Source organism: Hibiscus syriacus, unplaced genomic scaffold, assembly GCF_006381635.1.
Source record: "Hibiscus syriacus cultivar Baekdansim isolate YM2019G1 unplaced genomic scaffold, ASM638163v2 tig00117048_pilon, whole genome shotgun sequence".
In the NCBI taxonomy this organism is placed as follows: Eukaryota; Viridiplantae; Streptophyta; class Magnoliopsida; order Malvales; family Malvaceae; genus Hibiscus; species Hibiscus syriacus.
This window is the reverse complement of record NW_024063538.1, coordinates 7,131,809-7,145,266: the sequence shown is the minus strand read 5'-3', so window position 1 is coordinate 7,145,266 and position 13,458 is coordinate 7,131,809. Positions and strand designations below refer to the sequence as shown.

Below are 13,458 nucleotides of genomic sequence, written 5' to 3'. Positions count from 1 at the left end.
TTCCAGAAATACGAAATAGATAAGAGTTGGATGGATTTCTCAAGGGTAAGAGAAGAATATCGAAATGGAGTTGAAAAGTTTCTAAATCTAGCTTTTGTGAATGCAAGACAAGAGAATATGATTCTTTGCCCTTGTAAGAAGTGTGCCAACATTAATTGGCTCATTCGTGAAGTTGCGTACGAGTATTTAGTTGTTTTTGGATTTGTTCGGGGTATAGAAAATGGATATTTCATGGAGAGTTTATATCTGATAGATCTTCTTCCATGAGTTATTCGACTTATCCTACTACTTCACATCATCGAACTGTTAGAGAAGATGACATGTAAGGGATGTTACGAGATGTATTTAATATGCACAATCATCATCAATCTATTACAGAAAATTATTGTCACAATGATGTTAATGATTTCACTGAGATAGAAAGAAATGGATGTGCTGAAGAGCCAAATGGAGAGCGGTAAAGTTTTACAAGTTGCTGAATGAAATTAATGAACAACTTTTTGAGGGATCAAAATATTCTAAGTTATCTTTCTGCATTTGTCTTTTCCACTTAAAATGCTTGGGAGGGTGGACTGGTAACTATTTTACGCAATTATTAGAGTTTCTAGGAGAAATGTTTTATTTTGCAAAAATCCCTCAATCATGCAAAGATATGAAGAAATTTATAAAATATTTGAGTCTTGGTTATGAGAAAATTCATAGTTGTCCGAATGATTGTATGTTGTATTGGGGTGATCCAAAAAATCAGGAGTCTTGTCATGTATGCGGAAAATCTCGATGGATGAGTAGGGACGCAGAAAATGTGAGTGAGGATGAAGCTCAAGCACGATCAATAAAGAAACTGGTAAATATTCAAATGACTAGTGATTGTACCTTTTAATAAAACGTATTTACATATTATGTTGTTTTGTGTATAGGTTCTTGTGCAAGTTGAAGGCTTACTATTGTAATAAGAGTTATCTGGAATGATCAATTGCTGAAGGGTATTTGGCAGAGAAATGTATGACATTTTGCTCGAGATATTTGGAAGATGTTGAAACAAGATGGAATAGACCAAATAGAAATGATGTGTTCAGTACTAATGACTTACCTCAACATTATTTGTTTGGAAGTTATGGTGAACCACTAGGGAAAGTTAAAATTGCACACTTAGATGATATGTGTTGGGTACAAGCACACTGATATGTTTTTTTCCATCACGATTCAATAGATCCCTTTCGCACGTAAGTTTTTCGGACTCAATACTAATGAAATTTCTTAATCTTTTATATTTCACATTCTTTAACGAAATAATATACTTTATAGTGAGTTTAAAGAAGTCTTGAGATCTCGTGCACGCTCCCCGAAGATTACATCAGCGAGAGTTACATAAGTTATTCACATAAACTTTTCATGAATAGTTAGGCCAGACGGTAAGCAACTAAATAATTCCACATAGTTATAAATAATATATGTCTTGCTTTTTTATATCGACATCAATGCAAATTAATTCACCATTCATGTGTAATAGGTTTGGAGCAGGAGATAAGTTATTGAAGATGTTAAATGGCTTTCTCAAGGTCCAAATAGAATAGTTAAAAGATATAATGCCTTCTTCATTAATGGGTTTAGGTTCCACATGAAATCTCGTGAAAGATTAAGGAGAACACAAAATTGAAGAGTCGTAGTTACTTCTTCAACTACAAGTTATGCTAGTGTCAGGGACAATCATCCTTTGGAGGGAGATGTTGATTATTATGGAATTCTTATGGACATTATTGAGTTAGATTATTATGGAAAACGAAAGATTGTGATGTTTCGGTGTGACTGGGTTGATGTAAACAATACTCGAGGCATAAAAAGAGATAAATTCGGTTTTACAATGATGAATTTCTCTCGATTAATTCACATGGGTCAATGATTGATGGATGAACCATATGTAGTTTCTTCTCAAGTGAAACAAGTTTTTTTACTGTCATGATCCAATGGATGACGGTTGGTATGTTATGCTCCGTAATACCCCAAAGACTTGATAGACATCGGGGATAGAAGAAGAAATGACATTGAAACAAGATCAAAATCTGTACCTTTTGTAGAACAAAACTTAGATGAAACTATCACTAACACAACACAATTTCAATGGGTTCGGGAGGACGTTGATGAAGATATTTATGACAACTGATATAACATAAAAATGTCGTAAGATTTTATATCTTAATTTATTTATTTATAATGTTATAACTTTTGATATGTTGTTCTTCAATATATTCATTAATTAAATCGTTTTCTTACTAAAAATGTTCTTTGTTTATTACAGATATCATGCTGAGGAGAAAAATGAGTGAATTGCGGATTGTTCGAGCTTCTGAAGAGTATGAACAAACAAATAATGAAGATTTGAATGTTGTTAACTCTTCAGAAGGTCCTATTACTGTTGAAGAAGCTGTAGAAATTCAAGGTAATGTTCGACACTTTATTTAATTGTTTGTTCATCTTGAAAACTTACATTTAATATTTTTTTATATGGTTGAAAATGATGGAACACGCAAGACTAGAGGACGTACAACGTTGAAGGAATTATACCAACTTCCTCCTGGGCACCGTGTCAAAGTTTCAAGAAACGATGTCGGTCAACCTATTGGCCCAGAAGCACGTCTTCTATCCGGTTACTTAGGCATAGTTGCACATAATGCTAATCTTTTACTGATCAATTATGAATCATGATGTGAAATGCCTAATAGTAACAAAAATCAGGCTTTGGATTTTGTTAAGGTAATAATGTCATTATAATATATAATCTATAACAATTCAATATTAATTTATACTTACTTTGAACACTTATTTGATGTGTATGAGAAATTTTCTTTAGAGGTCTCTGAGGATTATTTAAAGCAAGCATTAGGGAAGAGATAGAGAGACTACAAGAGTTCATTAAAAAAGAAATATTTCAAGAATGATCTCAGCCTTGAAGAGAAGCTACAAATTGTCCCACCTGGAATGCTCAGGTATCAATAGGAAGATACAGTCAGATTTTGGAGTTCACAAAAAGGACATGTATAATATATTTTTTAAAAATAATTTTAACGAATTATAATATTGACTTTATAAGTGGTTGTTTGAAATTGTAGGAACGATAGCATGTTGGTATTGCTAGCAGACAACAACAAAAGTTTACTCACACAGCTGGATCGAAAAGTTTTGCTTGTATAGCTAATGACGAGGTATTATAGATTATTAATATAGTTATTTGTATTCCATGTACATACTAACTCAAATTAATTATATTATGGTACATTGTAGGAAAATACATTTGGTTCTAAAGTTGGACTAATCAAACTCTTCGACATGACACATACAAAAAAGGATGGCACTCCTATGACTGCTGAAGCTGTAGAAATTATGGTACATTTATTGGATAGAGGATTTGAATTATGTTTTATTTATATCTGTAGTATGACATTCTTATTTGAAATAATTATTTACTTTATTATTAGGAAAAATTGAGGGATAAAAAGGCTGACTATGAAGCTACGGCTTCAAGTCATGGTCTTATTAATGCATATGACATCGAAAATAAAGTTATTAATGACGTTTTAGGTCCTGAAAGATATAGTCGGGTTTGCTGTCAAGGATCATTCTTTCCTCCCACCAAATATTTTGGATCCAGTTCATCTCAGTACATGTCATCACAATCTCAGTCTTTCCAATTAGAAGTTAGTCGTTTAAGACAACATTTGGCTTAAATGGATCAAAAAATGACAAACATGAAAGCTGAAAATGGAGCGAGGGAAGCAGATAGAGAAATTAGCATATCAGATGAAATGTCAAGAATTTGAAAATTGACTAGAAGCTATGATGCAGATGATACGTAAAACTCAACCTCAGAGTCCACCATCTTAGGTCTTATTTATATTATATGTTTTGTTAATGTTACTAAACAATGTTTAACTACATTACCTATTACGTTAATGTAAACTTTTATTTACTATAATGGATTTGAAGTTGGTTGTTATGGAAATAGAGTTTGTTATTATAGATGTCATGTTTGTTGGATAATGGAACGGGTTGAAAATGTAATTTGGGGAACCGAATAATGAAAATTACTAGTTGTAAATTATGTATTATTTAGTGGCGTTTGTATAAAAATGCTGATAAATAACACAGACAATACTAGTGTTTCACGTAAAAATGCCACAAAAAATTTAGATAATTTACAGTGTTTGTATCCAAAAAACGTCGCTATATACCTGACCTTTTTGCGGCGTTTGCATCCAAAAAATGTCACTATATATCGACCTTTTACGGCGTTTGTATCCAAAAAATGCCTCTATATATCTTGACCTTTTGCGGCGTTTGTTCCAAAAAAGCCACTATAGCTCTTCACCTCTTGCGGCATTTTTTGTTCTGAAACGTCGTGAACTTTAGCGGTGTTGGTTTGCTCGGCGCTTATTGTGGCGTTTTTCTTATCGCCGCAAGTGTTTTTAGCGGTGCTTAAAAATATCGCTATATGACTAAAAAACACCATTAAACCTCTATTTTGCTGTGGTGGTAGTTATATATATATGGGGGATGGTGTCAATGTTCACCTTTGTATATATTAGAGAATTGCATAGGAGGGGTATGAGTGTTATTTTGTTTCTTGTTCTTTGTTGCAGATTGTTGTTCCTTTAGATATAAATGAAAATTTATTAAAAAAAAACTTAACTTTTCCTATCATATGTTGATTATGAGTATGAAATTTAATTTGAATAGATTTCTTTTTCAAGTAAATTATTTTCGTAATTAAATTTTATTCATATAAATAGATATTAAAGATTATGATTTTGAAATAATTTTATTAAACTCTAAATTGTGTTTAACGTTGAATCCTCTTTTAGTACTTTTTTGGCATAGTAAAAGTTTTTCTTCTTTACATATAATTTTTCGTGTCTTAAATTTTCTATATTAATTATAATTTTAAATTTCCAATTATGTAAATGTTTTAATACTTCATTCATTATTACATAATTGATATTGATTGGGAATTATTTATAAAATGAAGTGAAATCCATAATTATAATGATTCTTTTCAACTAGTTATATACTCACCCAATGAGGTCTCTAAGTTCCAGCCATGATAGATGGAGTGACATCCCCATGAAGTGGTGTTTGTTTGAAGTAAGTATATTCAACATAATTTACAGTTCCTGAATAAAATTTTAAATGAAATTCCTTTTTTTATTTTGAAATAATTGATAGGAAAAATTATCCCCACTAGAATATAATTTGTTCCCACATATATCAAAATGAATTTTCTTCAACGAAACAAAAGGTGTTAAGTACGGCTCATAAATATACCGGTTTTGTAAGTCTCGTAGTGGGGGTTACGATTATGTGGGTTGGGGGTACGGGGGCGGTACAGGGTTATTTGTATAAATATGTACCAGGGTTTATTTATTATAAAAGGAGATGTAACCTAAACCTATGAGATATTGAATGAAAAACTAGCGCCGCCTAAGGCACCGAGGACGTAAGCACATTGTTGAACCTCGTTAAAATTCTTGGGTTCTTTCTGTTTTCTTTACCCGATTATTCAACATTTGGTATCATGTCAGAACCCAAATTTAAAGTTGCAAAATTCGATGGTCAAGGTAACTTCAGATTATGGAAAACAAGGGTGAAGGATCTGTTGGCGCAGCAAGGGATCCTGAAGGCTTTGTGACCTACGAAGTCGGCGTCGATGGAGGATGAAGATTGGAAACAATTACAACAGCGAGCAGAAGGAACCATACGATTATGTTTGGCAGACGATGTCATGTATCACGTCATGCATCTGTCGTCTCCAGATGAAATTTGGAAGAAGTTGAAAAGTTAGTTTATGTCCAAATCCTTAACGACTAAATTGTATTTAATGCAGCAGTTGTATGGGCTGATGATGCATGATGATAATGATTTGGTGCAACACGTGAATGTCTTCAATCAAATCATTTCTGATTTGGCTCGGCTTGATGTGAAAATTGAGGATGAAGACAACGCGTTGATTCTGTTGTGTTCGTTGTCTCCCTCTTATGAACACATGGTGATTACTCTTACATATGGTAAAGAGACTATCAAAATTGAGGAGATTATTGCAGCCTTGTTGGCTCACAACCAGCGGAAGCAGAATGCAAGGGAAAGCTCTCAAGTTGATAGCTTATATATCAAGGGTAATTGAGACTGTGGAAGGAAGCCAGAGAAGGCAGGGTATGGGAAGCGAAATTTTAGATACAAATCTAGGGATAAGAAGAGAATTCAGTGTTACAAGTGCAAAGAGGTGGGACATATAAAGAGAGATTGTTCGAAGTTAAAAAAATGAGATTGTCCGAAATTAAAAAAGCATATTGATGAGAAGCGTGATGACTCATCCAAGTCTGTAAATGTGGTCGAGAATGGCAATTATGATTGTAGTGAGGGTGATATGCTCTTTATTTCAACGACTCATCCAAGCATATTGGATGTTCTTATCACATCATGCCAAATAGGGAATGGTATTCAACATTAAGTTCGGTTGATTCCGGTTCTGTTTATTTGGGTGATGATCGATGTTACAATATTGTTTGTATTGGTGATGTTAGGATTAAGATGTATGATGGTTCTGTTTGGACGTTGTGTGGTGTTCGACATATCTCATATTTAAAGAATAATTTGATTTCTTTGGGCACTTTGCACAAGAATGGTTTTATCCCTAAGGCTGATGAGGATTGGGAAACCATTCATATTCTTAAAGGAGCTTTGACTGTGATGAAAGGAAAGATGACTGCAAGGAATATTTACAGATTGTTAGGGAGTACCGTTGTAGGTGGAGTTCATTCTGTTGAGTCCTGTGATGATACTACCAAACTGTGGCATATGCGTCTTGTTCATCTTAGTGAATGTGGTATGTTGAATTACATAAAAGAAATCTGTTGCATGGTGTTAAAAGTTGTAAGCTCGATTTTTGCAAGTATTATGTTCTTGGTAAACAGACTAAAGTTCGTTTCAAGACTGGGAAGCACACAACTGAAGGGATTCTTGATTATGTGTATTTTGATGTATGGGGCCTTCCACGACATCGTCTTTGGGTGGATCTTGGTATTATGTTACTTTTATTGACAATTTTTCACGGAAAGTTTGGATGTATTTTTTGAAACAGAAGTCTGACATTTTTGAGAAGTTCAAGCTGTGGAAAGCTGAGGTAGAAAACCAAACAGGACGAAAAAATAAAGTGTTTACGATATGACAATGGTACAGAGTACACATATCACAGTTTCTAAACTTCTTTAAGGAGCATGGGATTAAGAGGCATTTTACAGTGCGCAAGACACCACAACATAATGGTGTTACAGAACGGATGAACATGTCATTGAATGAAAGAGCCAGATGTTTGCGGTTGAATGTGGGGCTTCCCAAACACTTCTGGGTTGAGGCTTTTAACATGGCGTGTTATCTTATCAATAGATCACCAAGGGCATGATTGGCTGGGAAAGTTGCAGAAGAGGTATGGACTGATCATGATGTTACTTTTGATCACTTACGAATTTTTGGTTGTCCTGCTTATGTGCATGTACCTGCTGATGAGAGATTCAAACTTGATGCAAAATCAAAGTAGTGCATTTTTCTGGGTTACAAGGAAGGTGTCAAAGGATTCAAGTTTTGGGATCCAGTTGCGAAGAAAATTATGATAAGTAGAGATGTTATTTTTTATAAACAGTCCATGTTGCAGCAGAAGAAAGACATGAAAGTGGTGGATTTCGAGCAGTTTCCAGTTGAGAATATAAAACCGACTTCTAGTGGTTCCGCTACGGTTGATTTGCAGGATTATAGTCTCGCTAGAGACAGGGTGAGACAGACGAATATAAAACCTCTAAACAGATTGGGCTTTGAGGACTTGGTCTCTTTTGCACTTACTGTTAGCAGTGATGATCCAGTTACTTTTCATGATGTTGTTACTAGTCAGGAAAATGACAAGTGGATGGATGCCATGGTTGAGGAAATGGAGGCTTTGCATTACAATCGTAAATGGGAGTTAGTTCATCTTCCTGAGAGTAAGAAGTCGATTGATTGCAAATGGATGTATAAGAAGAAACCAACAGTAACAGAAAAAGATGGGGAGACGTTCAAGGCTCGTCTGGTAGCAAAGGGTTTTTCACAACAGAAATGAGTTGATTATGATGAAATATTTTCTCCTGTTGTCAGGCACACTTCAATCCGAGCAGTACTTGCATTGGTGGCTAGTTGGGATTTGTATTTAGAGCAGATGGATGTTAAAACTGCTTTTTGCATGGTAATTTAGAGGAGTAGATCTACATGCAACAGCCTGAAGGTTTCACTCAACCTGGAAATGAGCATTTAGTTTGTAGATTGAAGAAATCTTTGTACGAGTTAAAACAGTCTCCGAGACAATGGTACAAATGGTTTGACTCCTATATGATCAAGATTAGCTACAAGCGATATGAGTATGATTGTTGTGCCTATGTTAAGAGCCTTGATGATGGTTCTTTTATTTTTCTATTATTTTATATGTTGATGATATGTTAATTGCTGCAAAGAACATGGATGATGTTATCGGTTTGAAAACTTGATTGAGTCAGGAATTTGATATGAAAGATTTAGGTACTACAAAGAAAAATCTTAGAATGGAAATTTGTAGGGACAGAGACTCAAGAAAACTATGGCTATTTCAACTGGGTTATGTTGAGAGAATGCTAAAAAGGTTTGCGATGAGCAGCGCAAAACCAATGAGCACTCCATTGGCGAACCACTTTAAGATTTCATCAAAACAGTGCCCTAAGACAGATAAGGAAGTTGAAGATATGGCAAAGGTTTCATATTCTAATGTTGTTGGTTGCTTGATGTATGCAATGGTATGTACCATCCTGATTTAGCTTATGTTGTTATTCAAGTTTGTAAGTACATGTCTAAACCTGGTAAGCAACATTGGGAAGTAGTCAGGTAGATCTTTAGGTACTTAAAGGGTACTGTGGGACATGGAATTATTTTTGGTAGTCAGCGGGATAATCCTTTGGTTGTAGGATATGTGGATACAGACTATGCGGGTGACTTGGATAATAGAAGATCTACGATAGGGTATGTCTTTACTCTTGGTGGAGGGTCGATTTGGTGGAAGTCTATTGTTCAATCTGTTGTGGCATTATCTACAACTGAAGCTGAATACATGGCAGCGGCTGAAGCTGAATACATGGTAGCGGCTGAAGCTGCAAAAGAAGCTTTATGGCTTATTGGTTTAGTGAAGGAGTTGGGTGTTCAGCAAGGTGGAGTTCAGTTGCTTTGTGACAATCAAAGTACTATTCACTTGGCTAAAGAATCAGGTATATCATGCTAGAACTAAGCATATTGATGTAAGGTTTCACAAGATCAGAGAGTTGGTTGCATCTGGAGAGATTTTGTTTCAGAAGGTACATATTGATGAGAATGTCGCTGATATGTTCACCAAGCCAGTTGCGACAGACAAGTTCATGCATTGCTTCGACTTGTTGAATGTTTCGAGTTGTTAAAGAAGTAAGGTAACCCAACCCACATTGAATGTTTCCTAAGGGGTAGGATATTCGCCAAGGTGGTGATTTGTTAGGTATGGCTCATAAATATACCGGTTTTGTAAGTATCATAGTAGGAGTTACGATTATGTGGGTTGGGGGTGTGGGGGTTGCGCTTCCGCGATACGGTACAAGTTTTTTTTGTAAATATGTACAATGGTTTATTTATTTTAAAAAGAGATGTAACCTAAACCTATGAGATATTGAATGAAAAAATAGCGCCGCCTAAGGCACCGAGGACGTAAGCACATTGCTGAACTTCGTTAAAATTCTTGTGTTCTTTTTGACTTTACCCGATTATTCAACAAAAGGAATATATATAAATCTATATATAGAAAGTGTTACTGGCATATCACCATCTTCCTCTTATTTTCTCTTACACTTCCATTCTATCGGTTTCTCTTCCTCTGTGTTCTATCTGAAGCTTCATGAAATTCTGGCTGAGAGAAATTGAAGGAAAATAAGCTCATGATCCCATATTCATGGAAAAGTGAATTCATCATCATCGTCTCGTCGTTTATAAGTTCTGGGGCCGGTTATCATCGGCGTGGGGCCTTCAGGTCTAGAGACGGCGGCTTGCCTGAAAGAGAAAGGAGTCCCGAGTGTGATCCTAGAGAGATCCAACTGCATAGCATCTCTTTGGTAGCTCAAGATGTACGATCGCCTTCGTCTTCACTTTCCGAAACAATTCTGCGAGCTTCTATTAATGGGGTTCCATGTCGATTTCCTGATGTATCCCAGTAAGCAATAATTCGTGGACTACTTGGAAGCCTACGCTAGGATGTTCGACATTCAGCCGAGGTTCGATGAGACAGTTTCGCGGGTGGAGTACGACGGGACGATGGGGTTATAGAGGGTGAGAAGCGTCGGGGTTAAAGAGGAGGAGATGAAATACGTGTGTCGGTGGTTGGTGGTGGCAACGAGGGAGAATGCGGAGACAGTGATGCCGCAGGTGAAAGGGATGGTGGAATTCGATAGGGAAATAAGGCATACGGGTTCGTACAAGAGTGAAGAGTTTAGAGGGAAAAGGGTATTAGTGGTGGGTTGTGGGAACTCATGCATGGAGGTGTGCTTGGATCATTGCAATCATAATGCAAAGCCTTCACTTGTGGTCAGAAATACAGTAAGAAATCCCTTCCTTTTTCTTTTGATTGGAATATTAAAAAATATCCTAAAACTGACCCTTAAGATTATGAAATTATACTCAAAATTTCTGAAATTTTAAATTACTCTGATCTATATTAAAATATAAAATTTATTTTCCTTCATCTTTTTTATTATTATGATTTAAAAGAAGATGTTTCATCATCAAAAAATTAAATGAAGTTCGAGAGTAGAATATTTTTTAAAAAATAAACTTTTAGAATCATTTTATAATTATTAAAAGAAAAATGTTTAATCATAAGGTTGTTAAGTATTTAATAATATAATGATCAAAGTGGGAGTAAATTGAGACTTTAATGGGAAAATTGAAAATTTTAAAATTCGAGTGACCCAAATAAGTGTGAGGAAAATGTTTAGTATAAACAAAATTTTGGTAATGATAAAAATACCCCATAGAAACAAAATTATTAGGTAGACAGAGAAAGAACAATATAGTAAAATTTGTATAAACAATATATGATTTTATGTCGTGCATGTTGTCGTGATTATGTACAATTAAATTTGGAATAAATATAAAAAAAATTATATTGCAATAAATTTAAATAATTTTAGAGGAGATGAAGATATAAAATTTTAAAAATAAAAATATAAAATGAATCTAAATTATATTAAAACTTAAAAATTTCAAAAATATCAACCATTTATGTTAATCTTTTCAATCCATCATTGATAGAACCCACACAACAACAAAGTCAGGTGGCTTCATTCTTCCCATCAATCAACTCCAAGTTTTCATGTCATTTTTCTTTTTACTCGTTTAGTTTACTTTTTAGGTTTATGGAACTAAGGTTCATGTCCTCCCGCAAGAGATGCTAGGGATATCGACTTGCAGGTTGTCTATGTGACTGCTCAAATGGCTGTCGTTGCGGCTGGTCGATCTCTTCTTGCTTAGTATCTCGGTTGATGCTTGACGACACTGCTATAGTCGGATTGGCCCAACCGAAATCGAGTCCCTTGAACTCAAAAATCTGTCGGGGAAAACGCCAGTTTAGGATGTTGGGAAGCTTGCCAAAATCAAAAGTGAAGCCATTAAGGTACTTAACACTTTTATCACTCATATCACATCACCTTTTTTTCCCTTCGGCGACTAAATATCAAGGGTTTGATAATAGAAAATCTTCGATTGGTTTGAGAAAAAATATTAGAAATATTATGTCAAACAATCAATCGAAAACTCTTTCAACAATTTTTTTTTTTGAAAGACTTTCAACAAATTTTAATTTTGCGTTTTGAGGGTATCAATACTCAGTTTTAGTACAAAGTGGTATGCCACACAAAAAAAATACAATTAAGCTCTAATATGAGTGTGATTTAATTCCCCTTGATATGAGAATTCTGAATAACTCTTCACACCTTTCAAGATAAAATAACGTAAGTAACTCGAGAATACAATATTATAATTATCAATAGGAAATGAGAACATTTTTATTGATGAAAAAATGATGAATTAATCTCAGTTATTTATTTTTACCAATCTAACAGTTTTAAATCTGTGTAAAAATAAAAAAGTTCTACACTATACTTACGGATATATATGCACAATTGTTAATTTAGAACTATTGTTGATGCAGGTATGTCCATAAAGAAGCTAAAACGACATGCTGTGGAGTTTGCCAATGGCAAAACTGAGAATTTTGATGCAATCATATTAGCAACTGGTTATAAAAGTAATTTATCCTCTTGGCTAAAGGTGTACAAACCCTTTCTTTTTTATTTGTCTACGATTCTTAAAGGTATAATGTTAGAATTGAAATCACAACAAATATGAAAAAACAACCCGGTCTAATCATGTCAAATCATCAAAAATAAAATAGTAGATTTACAGAAACGTACATGAATTAATTGATAAGTTGAAATCATTGAATCTTTCTTTAGTTGTGATCTTCCAAGAAGATAGAGTTCCCTTGAGTAAAAACTCTCTGACGAGGATAAGAATAAATACAAGAATTGTCTATTTCTTGGGGAATATAACCCTTTTATATAGTTGATTTAAGAATCAGTTATTGTCTTTACTTATAACTTTGCCCCTCATCGAATTATCAATGCAACTTAAGTAGTGTCCACACTTTTATTTCCATAACACTTCTAATACCTTATGATTTTATAACATAATTGGTTACTTAATTTATGTCATATTTTATGATATCAATATACATTATAAATATGTGACCATAATTATGGATTTTAATCCAACATATAAAAGAAAGAGGTCTAAAAGAAAGAGGAATGGAACACCTTGGCAGGAAAAAGAGATGTTCTCGGAGAAAGATGGGTACCCTCGAAGGCCATTCCCTAATGGGTGGAAAGGTGAATGTGGGCTATACGTCGTGGGGTTCATTAAACGTGGATTGCTAGGCACGTCAGTGGATGCCATCAAGATTGCACATGATATTCAACGTTGTTGGAATGAATAGGCGATGCATCTTTTGCACCAATCTTCACCACTATGATCGGAGTTCTTTCAAGATAAGAGATAAACGGATACATAATGCATTTGGGTAGCCGTGGATTTTGATATCAAACACGTCCGAAACTCGTCGAGAAGATGCCTTCTACTTCGATTGATGAGGAGAGTGAAGGGTTGAAATGGAGGGAGGTTGGGAAAATGGAGAGAGCTGTCTCGGTGAACCCTTTAGCTTGATTGTGAAGATGACTCAGGATAAGCCAGCTTCCTGGCCATGTTGAATGAGAGAGAGAAAGGGTTGGTGCTATTTTGGTTTGTGGGGGAGACCTTAGACTATCTTCAATATTGTACATTACTAAT

General features: G+C 34.7%; 1 pseudogene; it reads left to right on the top strand.

The window, feature by feature from the left end:
• Positions 1 to 426: 426 nt before the first annotated feature.
• Positions 427 to 13,108, top strand: LOC120197603 (annotated as a pseudogene).
• Positions 13,109 to 13,458: the final 350 nt, after the last annotated feature.